The 11,733-nt window shown below is 47.7% G+C and overlaps 1 pseudogene; it reads right to left on the minus strand.

Annotated features, from left to right (window-relative positions):
* Positions 1–280: 280 nt before the first annotated feature.
* LOC123097103 (uncharacterized) lies at positions 281–2,126 on the minus strand (annotated as a pseudogene).
* Positions 2,127–11,733: the final 9,607 nt, after the last annotated feature.

An 11,733-nucleotide genomic window follows, 5' to 3' on the forward strand; every position in this document is an offset into this window, starting at 1 on the left:
AGATTTTATATATCTATTACTTTTTTTAAGTTTACTGTTCATGCGGGTACATTTGTACTCGAGATTAGAGTAACACTTTCGAACAGTTCGTAAGATACTGCAACTGGCTAGTATGATAGCGCTTGCCCTCGAGCACACATGCTAAGTGGTCCTTGACTTGATATCACCTTCTAAAGAGTGGGTGTAATCCAAACGGGAATTGGCATATCCGACCAAGGATGACTGTGAGACCACACATCGACAGTCTTGTGCATGCTTACTCATGAAATTCGCTGTTAAATCACTACTTCCCTCAACTGCTCCTTGGTTGGAATGGTTAGACCTTCAACACCATAATGCCCTCATAGCACCCTCTTACAACAACTCCTTTCTCTGCCAAGTAATCAACAACCAGATGCCAACACTCCACAAAATCTCCTTCGTCCTCACAAATAATGGATCCTCCACCTACTTCTGGTTGGACTCTTGGCTGACACCGCAACCACTAGCTTTGATCTATCCCTACTTGTTCTCTCACTCCACTAGACCACATATTAGAGTAGCAAACATTTTGCGCTATGGTTTAGCCTCTGACATGCAAGTAAGTCTAAGCATTGCTGTCACACAAGAATCGGATGTTGTATTGTTGGTTTTGCAGGATTTCTTGCCATCGCCACAACAAGACGATTGCTTCCTGATTGGGGGCAAGGGCTTCTCTACAAAGCAAGCTTATGACACCATTCTTCGCGAGGAAGACATCGATATCAATGCAGCTACAATTTGGACCTCTAGGGTTCCAAACAAGATCAAAGTCTTCGCATGGCTCCTCTTTCATGGACTGATATCACTTTCTCCTCTTCGCATCCCTCCTTTAGTGCCTGATATCACTTTCTCCTTAATAATTCTAGTAAAGAGATGGTGTAATCCAAATGGGAATTGGCGTATCCGACCAAGGATGACGGTGAGGCCACACGGCGGTAGGCTTGTGTAGGCTTTCGCTGTCGAAGTCCCAAATGCCATGGTCCCTCCGCGCGATGGGAAGACTGGTCTGCTGACAGTCGTCGACCAGATAGGCGCAGTTCCGCTTCAGCATGGGGTAACGCGCGACGGGAAGCCATATGGGCGAGTTGCGCCCAAGGAACATAGCACTGTCCACCACGCCTTTCGGCCTCTCTAGCCTTCTCCCGTTGAAACCAATCGTATCGATCGAGATGCCGGTGGTGATGGCGTTGATGCGACGTCTGTCACGCCCGTCTGAGCTCTTCTCTTTCCCGTCCTCCGGAAACTCCACGGACCTGAACAAGCTTCTCGTCACCAGCAAGACGCTGCGGCCGCACGGCGTGGGGATGAGATAGGGGCTGTGCATAGGGACGAGATTTCCCATCGTGGTCGCCACGCGCCACGTCACCGGGGACGGACCACTCAGATCCAAAGCGTGCAGGCTGCCGGCGGAGCGTAGCACGTAAAACAAGCCACTTTTCTTGTCGTCTTGAACGACAGTGGGGAAGCCAGGGTAGACCCATCTGAGTTGAGGGAGAGGAGTCCAGCGCTCGTCGCCTGGAATAGCGAAGGAGAGCTCCCCATGCGGCATGTGCACGAGCAGGACGGTGCAGGCCGCCGCGCCCCCTGCGGCGCCGGAGATAGCCACCCTGCTTTACATCCAGCCTCTCGCCTTGTGCGCCGTCACGTGCTGCATGTTGTCGGGCTCGCCTCCCCACGCGTGGTCGACGTCGTACACAGTGTTCCCCTCGCCGTCCAGGAAGCTGCTCTTGACGCGCTCGAGGGCCGTGATCGGCGGAAGCGCGGCCCGGGCGCCGGTCACGGGGTTGAGGAGGTAAGGGTTGGCCGCCTCGTCGGTGGTGAACACCAACCCGTGCGCCGAGCCGATGACGCTGTGGAGCGGCGGTAGGCGGAAGGTGGCGTTGGTGGACAAGGAGTAGAGCACGGCAGCGTCGGCGTCCCCGGCGGCGTAGAGCAGGCAGGGCGGCTGGTTCGGCGTGGGGAGGCGGAGGCGGCGGAACGTGGCGCAGGCGGAGCGCCAGGCAGAGCAGACGGCTCCCGAACGGACCACGTCGGCGACCTCCATGGCCCCCCATGGCGATGAGCAGGAGATCTTCCGGCAGCCCCGACCAGTCTGCTGATCCCATCGTAGACTGGGATTATGTGCTGCGAATCTAGGGCAGTTTGGCAATATCAAGACCTTGCGAACAAGACTATGCGCTCTCTGTTAGGAATAAACCGTATGTGCGTGTGTGTTCCGGATGGCGCGTGAGTCTGTGCTCGCGTTCGTTTCCACGGTGCAGTTCTAGTTTGGGTTGAGTCCGTGTCAGGCCCAGTGGCGGACTTAGAAAGTATTTGGAGTGGGGGCAAACTAATTGAGTGGGGCCATATTCTATAGAAATTCAAAGAATTTAAGCATATTTTTTCCAAAAACACAAGCAAGTCTTGCTGAAATTTCAAATTTTCAGTGGTGCCTGGGCCCCCACTCACCATAACGTGGGTTTGCCCCTGGTCAGGCCGGTTTGTTGCCAGGCATGTGATCGTGAGGCGAACGCGTTCGTGTGGAGCGGAAGCGTAGGCGCTGCGTTTCTGTTAGCTAAAAAGCTGGCTGATCTCGTGTTTGTTACGAGATGTGTGGTGCGTCCAGGTTGTTGGCGTTTTTGTAGCACCGGTGACGTGCGTCTGCCTATATAGATCTATGTAGCTCGTGATTTGTTTACAGTTTGAGCTGGAGAAAAACGCTGTTTGGCAGCGAGGCGTTCGTCGCCGCAAAACACCTGTGCGTTTACGTCTTCTTCTACTTACTACTTATGTCCCTGAAAACCAGTTTGTGCTATCTAGGGTTAGACCCCAACACTCTCGGCCCCTCGTCTCTTTCGATCGGGTGCAGTGCAGGCCGGCGGAATAAATATACGTGTTCTGGCCGTGGTTTTTGGGACCCATGAACAGCGACTTGTTGGAGTGAAGGGTTATGCCACGTGTTCCCACTGGAAAAAGGAAAAACCCGTACGCGTCAGGGAAAATCCTGCGTGGTCCTTTCCTCCCACGACACGCAACTTCCTCTCGAAAATTTTACCAAACGATAGTCACGAAATAACAGCGTCCTGATGTTTTTACACTAAAGTTGACATGCAAAAAAACCCTATAAACAGCTAAAAATACTATAAATTTAAAATTTGTCATCCAAGCAGAAAATTCCATACTTCACAATTAAAGTTGTCAACCTTTTGTAACTAAACTTGCCATCAAAAATTTGATTAAATAGTGTGCCATAAGTTTCAAAAAAAAAACTTGCCATAAAAAATCGTCAGAGCGAAATTGCTTCGTGTCACATGTGTGACACTTATGAGGGTCCAAATTTATCCTCTCATCGTCTGAGTCTTGTTTTCTCCCTCCTTGCGGCTAGGATTGCCACGGCCGTCGCCGCTGGCATCGTAGAAGCGCAGCAGTCTACGCCTCTGGCAGTGGTCTCATGGATAACGTTACGTCTTGCCTCTATTACGATGGTGCAGTTTCCTTCGGTGGCCAGGCGAAGATGTAAGGAAAGAAGGCGGGCATGGAGAAGGCGGCGCGCTTGGTGCGGCTTGACCACGTCCACGTCATCCCCGCCTAGCCAATTATCTCGGCTTCGGCGGCAGAAGGCCGCATCCATCGACCACCTCGAGCGGGATCTTGCCGTGGCGGCGAACCTGTGGGGTATGCTGTTTAGTACCAACTCTTCATTCTCAACATCCCGCTGCGTCTGTTGCTCATATTTTCTCTAGATACCTATGTGAAAAAGGATTTCTTCTAGATTTGCTCGTTATGGTTCTCCGAATAAAATATGTTGATGATATTGTAGTTTTTGTGCTCTTGTTCTTTATAAGAAAATCATTGTACAAGTGGCACCATAGTTAGATGCAGATCTACGAAGGCATGGCTTCCAAGTTTCATATAGATGTTTTGTTCTCTTTTCCGTTCCTAAATAATGGTACATTGTTAACCGCAGGTACTGACATCTATTTTATTGTATTTTTGCTTTAGAAGAGAGTAAGGAGCAAAACGGATTCATCCTATTTCCAATATGTTGAAGAGAGTTCCAAATATCTATCAGATACCCCTTTCGTAAAGAAATATAGGAGCGTTTAGATCACTAAGTACTAACTATCTGTGGAAAAACTCTTAGCATGCACCATCTAAACTTATTTGTTTGCTAAGCCGCGGAAACCAGGTTCAAGGAGTTGCAAGAAAGGAGAACTACCTAAGAGGGAAAGTAGTGGCTGAACCCCAGCTCGGTGCACCCACGCGAGAAAACACAGCAAAACATTTTGAGAAAAATCTAAAACTTTGTGAGACTTATTATGAACAAATGTTATGGATGCTTGCAAAGTTTGGTGGTCTGTACATTATTTGACCACCTAAATTTGCAAGCATCCATAACATTTGTTAATAATCATTCGCACAAAGCTTCGGATTGTTTGAAAATACTTTTGCTATGTTTTTTCTGCGTGGGTGCATTGAGATGGGCTGTAGAAAAACCACTCCTACCTAAAATCATGTACTAATTACTAACACCTGACAGCAATCAGGTTGGTTCAGAATCAGTTATGGAAAAGAACCAATGGAAATTATGCTCACCCTGCAAATGGAAGGTGATATAGCTGACGCTTGCAGCACCATCTTCTCCCTGGTGAGACCGGGGAAGCGGTTGAGGCCGATGCGGTACATGTAGACTCTGTTGTTGACAACAACGTTGTGTCCATCAACGAGACGGAAATGAAATTCACTCAAGAAAAAGGGGATAAATAGATTTAGTGTGCGAGTAAAACTAGGATAGATAGATTATTTGTATTACGTCTAGTTGGCTTTCACTGAATGGGTTGATTTTTGTCTTGCACTGACTGAACAAGTACCCATGCAGTTTTAGAATCTTAACTTCTATTGCATTAAGAGAGCAGGGTGTCACCCTGCTGGCTTGGCTCTCTCGGTGGGAGCTAGCCCACCCGGGTTCAAGTCCGGAGGTGACCTGGGTCCTGGATGGTCTCATTTTTTTAACTTCTACTAGCACAAATACCCGTGCGTTGCAACGTGAGACATTGTTACACGTCTCATGCCTCCATTTATTTCCCTCCTTCCTCGTCTCAGTCTGCCACATGCCCGTATGTTGCAGCGGGATAAAAATTCCTTGCACTCCTATGGTTTTACTATGTTTCTTTTATACAAAATGGCCAATTTGATTGATGAGATCCCAACAGGTCATCGACACTTTTTCTTATGCTCAAGAGCGCTTCATATATTAACCGGTCTGACTATGTTAACAAGGAGTATTAAACATCAAACATGCTTAGCCATGATGGTTATTGCTGCTGAGCGCCTTAGAGGAGGTACTGAGTTCGATTCCCCTTAACAATGTAGCTATGCACTATCGAAACAGATGAAAAATCTGTCGATGCACGTGAGTCACACATCTCTAAACATCTCAGTTCACGTCCAAGATGCGACCCTATCCTAAAGGAACACGAAGGTCCCACCAAGGATAGAAGCGTATCTTGAAGACGCTTTTGCAAGGTGGATATCGTTACATCAACATTACATATTATTTGGGGATACATACAAGGCATATAAATGCTGCAAGAATACATCAATACATCATACATAAGATCAACATCCGACTACGGATGAAACATAACAGAAACTCAAACGACATCCACCCTGCTAGCCCAGGCTGCCGACCTGGAACCTATCCCCTGATCGAAGAAGAAGCATAAGAAGAACTCCAAAACAAGTAAACATCGCTCTCGCGTCATGATCATCGCACAACCTGTACCTGCAACTGGTGGTGTAGTAATCTGTGAGCCACGAGGACTCAGCAATCCCATTACCATGGGTATCAAGACTAGCAAAGCTTAAGGGGAAAGGAAAGGATAAGGTGGTGAGGTTGCAGCAGCGACTAAGCATGATATGGTGGCTAACTTACGCAAGAGAGAGCGAGAAGAGAAGCAAAGGAACGGTCGTGAACTAGCAATGATCAAGAAGTGATCCTGAACTCCTACTTACGTCAAACATAACCCAGAAACCGTGTTCACTTCCCGGACTCCGCCGAGAAGAGACCATCACGGCTACACACGCGGTTGATGCGTTTTAATTAAGGTCAAGTGTCAAGTTCTCTATAACCGGATATTAACAAATTCCCATCTGCCACATAACCGTGGGCACGGCTTTCGAAAGATAATACCCTGCAGGGGTGTCCCAACTTAGCCCATTATAAGCTCTCACGGTCAACGAAGGATATTCCTTCTCCCGGGAAAACCCGATCAGTCTCGGAATCCCGGTTACAGGACATTTCGACAATGGTAAAACAAAACCAGCAAAACCGCCCGATGCGCCGACATCCCGATAGGAGCTGCACATATCTCGTTCTCAGGGCAACACCGGATGAGACATCCTACGAGTAAAACCAGACCTCGAGTTTCCACGAGGTGGCCCCGCAGTCTACTCGGTTCGGGCCAACACTTAGAGAAGCACTGGCCCGGGGGGTTAAAATAAGATGACCCTCGAGAGAGCGACTCCCTAGGGAAAAGAAATAGGCTGGACAAATGGTAAAACCAAGGTTGGGCCTTGCTGGAAGAGTTTTATTCAAAGCGAACTGTCAAGGGGGTCCCATAAATCACCCAACCACGTGAGGGACGCAAAATCAAGGAACATAACACCGGTATGACAGAAACTAGGGCGGCAAGAGTGGAACAAAACACCAGGCATAAGGCCGAGCCTTCCACCCTTTGCCAAATATATAGATGCATTAATAATATAAGAGATATTGTGATATCCCAACATAAACACAATCCAACATGGAGCAATCTTCATCTTCACCTGCAACTAGCAACGCTATAAGAGGGGCTGAGCAAAGCGGTAACATAGCCAAACAATGGTTTGCTAGGAAGGGTGACAAAGGTTAGAGGTTCATGGCAATTTGGGAGGCTTGAGGAACAAGTGAATAGGTAGCGCAGCAAAGCGATAGAACGAAGCAACTAGCATAGCAATGATAGTAATGAGCTCCAAGGTGACGGTCATCTTGCCTGAAATCCCGCTAGGAAGAAGAACGAATCCATGAAGAAGATGAAGCCACGAAGACGAACGAATCCTCACGATCGCAACGACACGGGAACTATCGAGAAGAAGCACACAACAAGGTAAACACACCACACATGAACAAGGCATGATGCTCAACCAAGAATAATGCATGACAAGACTATATGAAGCTACTCATGACAAAAGATGATGCATACAAGAACAACACATCAAGGCAAGTTTAAATGAGGCCGGAAACAACATATAACAATTCCGGTAAGTCCTCATATGCAAATTTCGAAATTGGTCCAGAACTGAATAAACCTTATATTCAAGTTGTTAAACAGCAAGTTAAAGAGCACCATGATGATCTACACGAAATTCTAGTCAAGTTACATATAAAGTTCATTAGATTCGGAGCTACGGCCTAGAAGATATGAGCAAAACAAGTTAAACATGGCATTGGTGCAAAATGCATACAAACATCAAGCAAACACCTCAAAACAAGGATGCAACATGATAATATGGAACTACATGCGAATCTAAGCAAGCTTCATATAGAGCATGCTCAAAACGGAGCAACGGTGCAACACATACACTCCAAACAATACATAGCAACAATCTGACCAAAACAGCAACTATGCATCTAGCAAGCATCAAAACAATATGCTACAGCAACTCAATATGAAAACAAAAGGCATGGGCATGATGTACAGGTAAAGCACAACAAAACATGAACACTGAGCTATCTCCAGAAATCACTAGAACATGCTCAAAAGGACATGGCAATATTGCAAATAATAACAGGTTCCCAGACTTAGCAGAAATTACTGGACATGACAGAAACAGCATCAGATTGCAATGTTTTGAGCACGAAATCAACATGCTACAGGAACTTAACATGGCAAAACAAAGCATGGCATGAATCTACTCAAAGCATATGACAAAAGTCCCTTACTGACCATAAGCCAAAAAGGACCAGAAGATATGATGGCAAGCATGTAAACATAGCAAGTTTCGTTATCAGGTTTCAGACTTAGCAGAAAACAGAGCATGGCAGAAACTATAATATGAAGGCATGTTGGTGAGCTTGATGAACTCACCACAAAGAAATGCATGGCACAACAAGCATACCTACCGCCATATGGCATGTTTATGAAGCTAACCATGGCAAGAACAATAGCATAGCATGTATGTATCAATTACAATAAGCTTGGCAAAATTGCATATCATGTTAAGAATCTGCCAGAAATATTCTATAGCAAAAGTAGAGCAAGATTGAGTCATGCTATGGCACTCCATAATTGCAAACAAGGGCAGCAATGGATCAATAACAACAATATCTACAAAACATCCTTACTAAACATCTCCAAAATATGCATGGATCTCTCTGTAGCATCAAGTTTGCATGGCAACAAAATAACAGCAGACAAGGACTTAGAGAAATCACTAAGTCCCTGAAATCGGAAACATTACGGAGCCTACTTTGCATGCTTGTGCTAGTCACCACGGAGATCACAAAAATACATGGCATACACCCTTGGAAAGATGGCGTGGCATACAACAAAACACATGTAGAGCGCATGCCCATAAGATGCACAGATTAAATGATACAAAAATGACAAATCTCCAAGTTCTGCTAAGAACCAGAAGATAACAGCAACTAGCACTCTTGCAACGATGATTAGGGCATCAAGATGGACTCAAATGAACATGGTGCAATTGAACAAAATGTAGAGAATCACGAGACGAACAATTTGACATATCACATGCAAAAATCAAAGCAACGAGCATGGAGATATAACCATCCAAACATGCACACATATGATGATATCTGAGGACTTAGTGAAAAAAATATCTACCCCAGGGAAGGAGTGGGACGGAAAGAATCGGGACGGCGAGATCCAAGGGCTCCAGGGCGCGTTTGGTATGGGGGTTGGCGGCGTGCAGGGACGGAGGGGTTCAGATCCAGAGCTCCGGCGAGCAGGGGAGGCCGGCGATCGACGAGGGAAGGCGGAGGAGGCCGGGGTCGGACAGATCCGGCCATGGGGCACTCCTCCCCGGCCGGAGTTTGCGTGCACGACCGAAGGGGCGCTGGCGCGGTCGCCGGCGGAGCTTGGGGCGGCGGGGTCCTGCAGGAGAGAGAGAGAGAGAGAGAGAGAGAGAGTGAGGCAGGGGAAAGAGAGAGGGAGAGAGATGGCGCGGTGGCGGGGCTCAACTGCGGCGGCGGGGACGTGGTCCGGTGGCCCTTCCGGGGAGGCGGGGCGGCCGACCAGTGCGAGGCGGCGGGCGGCGCTACGGGGAGCGGGCGGCTCGGGCAGGGAGGCGAACGCTGCGGGCGGCGGCGCAGAGCGGCCTCGGGCGCGGGCCCCGATGGGCTTCGCGGGCCTGGCCCGGGCTCGGGCGGGCCGCGGCGGTTGGGGCGCGGGAGGGAGACGTGGCGCACGGGGAGTGGCCACGGGCGGCGTCTCCGCTGACTTGGCGGCGGCGCTGGGTGGTGGCTGGCGGCGGGGACAGCGCCAAGTGGCGGAGGAGGAGCGGGCCGGCGCGGAAATTGAGGGGGAAGAGGGCTAGAGGTAGGTGGAGGCTAGGGTTAGGCTAGGGATGCCCAAAATGGCATGGGGAGGGGTTTAAAAAGGGAAAAGGCTAGGGTTAGGGGGGTTTCGGAGCTCTCCGATCGAAATCGAACGGTTCCAGACGCGATGAGGGGTAGGCTGGGGTCTAGGGGCTGGACTGGACTGTGGGAGAGGAGAGGAAGAGAGACCCGGCGACGGTTACGGAGACCGAAACGTCCGACGAATAAACCGGGAACGGTGCCGCTACGGATGAGGGTTGGGCTATCAAACGCACTCCGAAAGCAACGAAATTTGATGGGCGGTCTGTCGGTGCTATACCAAGGCCACTCGGCAAATACCGACCCTTTCCGAGTATGTTTAATACCCGCACACGAAAAGAGACAAAAGGGGCGCCGGGTGACATAGGAGTGCCGGATTGCAAAACGGACAATGGGGAAAATGCTCGGATGCATGAGACGAACACGTATGCAAATGCAATGCACATGATGACATGATATGAAATGCAGATGATGACATGCCAAAATGCAACACGCAAGCAGATGACATGGCAACATGCCAAAATGCAACACGCAAGCAGATGACATGGCAACGACAGCGAATAACTGGCAGACACCTGGCGCATCGGATCCGGGGCGTTACAACACTCCTCCACTAACAAGAGATCTCGTCCCGAGATCTTAGGACCGAGACGGAAGGAAAGAGGAAAGAGGTGAAACAAGAACAAAACAATGAGGATGAACAAAGTCAAGAACACTCGAGAAGAAAAGAGGAATGTTGAGTGAAACAAAAAGCAAAAGCTCAAGGAATAAGACTGCATTCGAAACCACTCCGGTTGGGAGAAGATAGAAAAAAGGAATAAGAACGCAAGAGGAAATCAAAGACTCGAGAGCACTCGAGAAGAAAAGGAACGACGAGAATGACGAGAATCGAATGCTTACGGAATCAAATAGACTCTGAGACCACTCCGGTTAGAACGAGATAAGAAACCCATAAGACTGAAAGGATTTAGACAGCACGAGCTCGAGAAATGGGATGATACTTGACTTGAGGAACAACACAAAATCTCTGGGAGACTTGAAAGAGTGGAATGAGAAGAACGGGGAAGAAAATGACAACTTGTGCCACGAATGACATAGAAAGCAACCTTAGAAGAAAGGATTGAACGGAGTTGTAGATAAAATCAACCACGAAAGAATAAGCTTGTTGTGGACTCAAGGATAACATCTCAAAATTATAAGGTGATAACCGGCCACAACCGAAAAAGAATGGATAGCTGAGAAGAATGAAGAAAAGCAAAACTCCACTTCAAAAGAATACGGAGAATTTAATTGCACTTCGAAAGGAAAGAAGGAGAGGTACTTGAGCTCCTTCGATAAGAATCTTTATGAACACTAGATGAATGAATTAAACCATGACGAGCCACCGTGAAGATCTCCGGTAACAAAAGAATGCCGATAAAAATTGAAGGATGAAAGGGATAAGATTAAATCCTTGTGATGATTCCGATGGAGGTTCCGACGAAATGGCCGAGGTAAAGAAAAAGATGAAAACACTTTGAACCGATAATTTGATAAGATGAAGAATCTCCGAAAAGAAGAGATAAAAAACCACTTGAAGAAAGAAGAATAAGAATTACGTTATGCTTATCCTGCACCAATTAAATTGATGAGATACCAAGGATTTGCATACCACTTATTCGCGTTGGAAATATCAAGGGAGATATAGCGCACAACTTGAGAAAGTCTTCGTGAGCCACCGGACGAATTAATAGATATGATAACAACGGAAAGAAATCTAGAGCGAGCCACCGTAGGGATTTAAAATTGACTGACGAAGGAGAATAACTCACCGGGAAAATAGGAAAAGCACGAATATACTTGAGGGAATCAAGATGCAATTGAAAGAAGAGATGACGAGCTGATTGAAGCATACTTGAACGCAGCACCGGGAGAATATGGAGACGAACGAAAAGGCATGAATATCGAATAATCGGAGAACGGATTAGAAAACTTAGAACGATGAAATATTCTGAAAAGAAGACCTCCGGATAAATGAGACGGAAAACAACTCCTGAAATACTCCGAATGGGTGAAAAGAATTGCACGACTAGAAACAATTTGATAGGGTAACG

Source organism: Triticum aestivum, chromosome 4D (assembly GCF_018294505.1).
Source record: "Triticum aestivum cultivar Chinese Spring chromosome 4D, IWGSC CS RefSeq v2.1, whole genome shotgun sequence".
NCBI classification, from domain to species: domain Eukaryota; kingdom Viridiplantae; phylum Streptophyta; class Magnoliopsida; order Poales; family Poaceae; genus Triticum; species Triticum aestivum.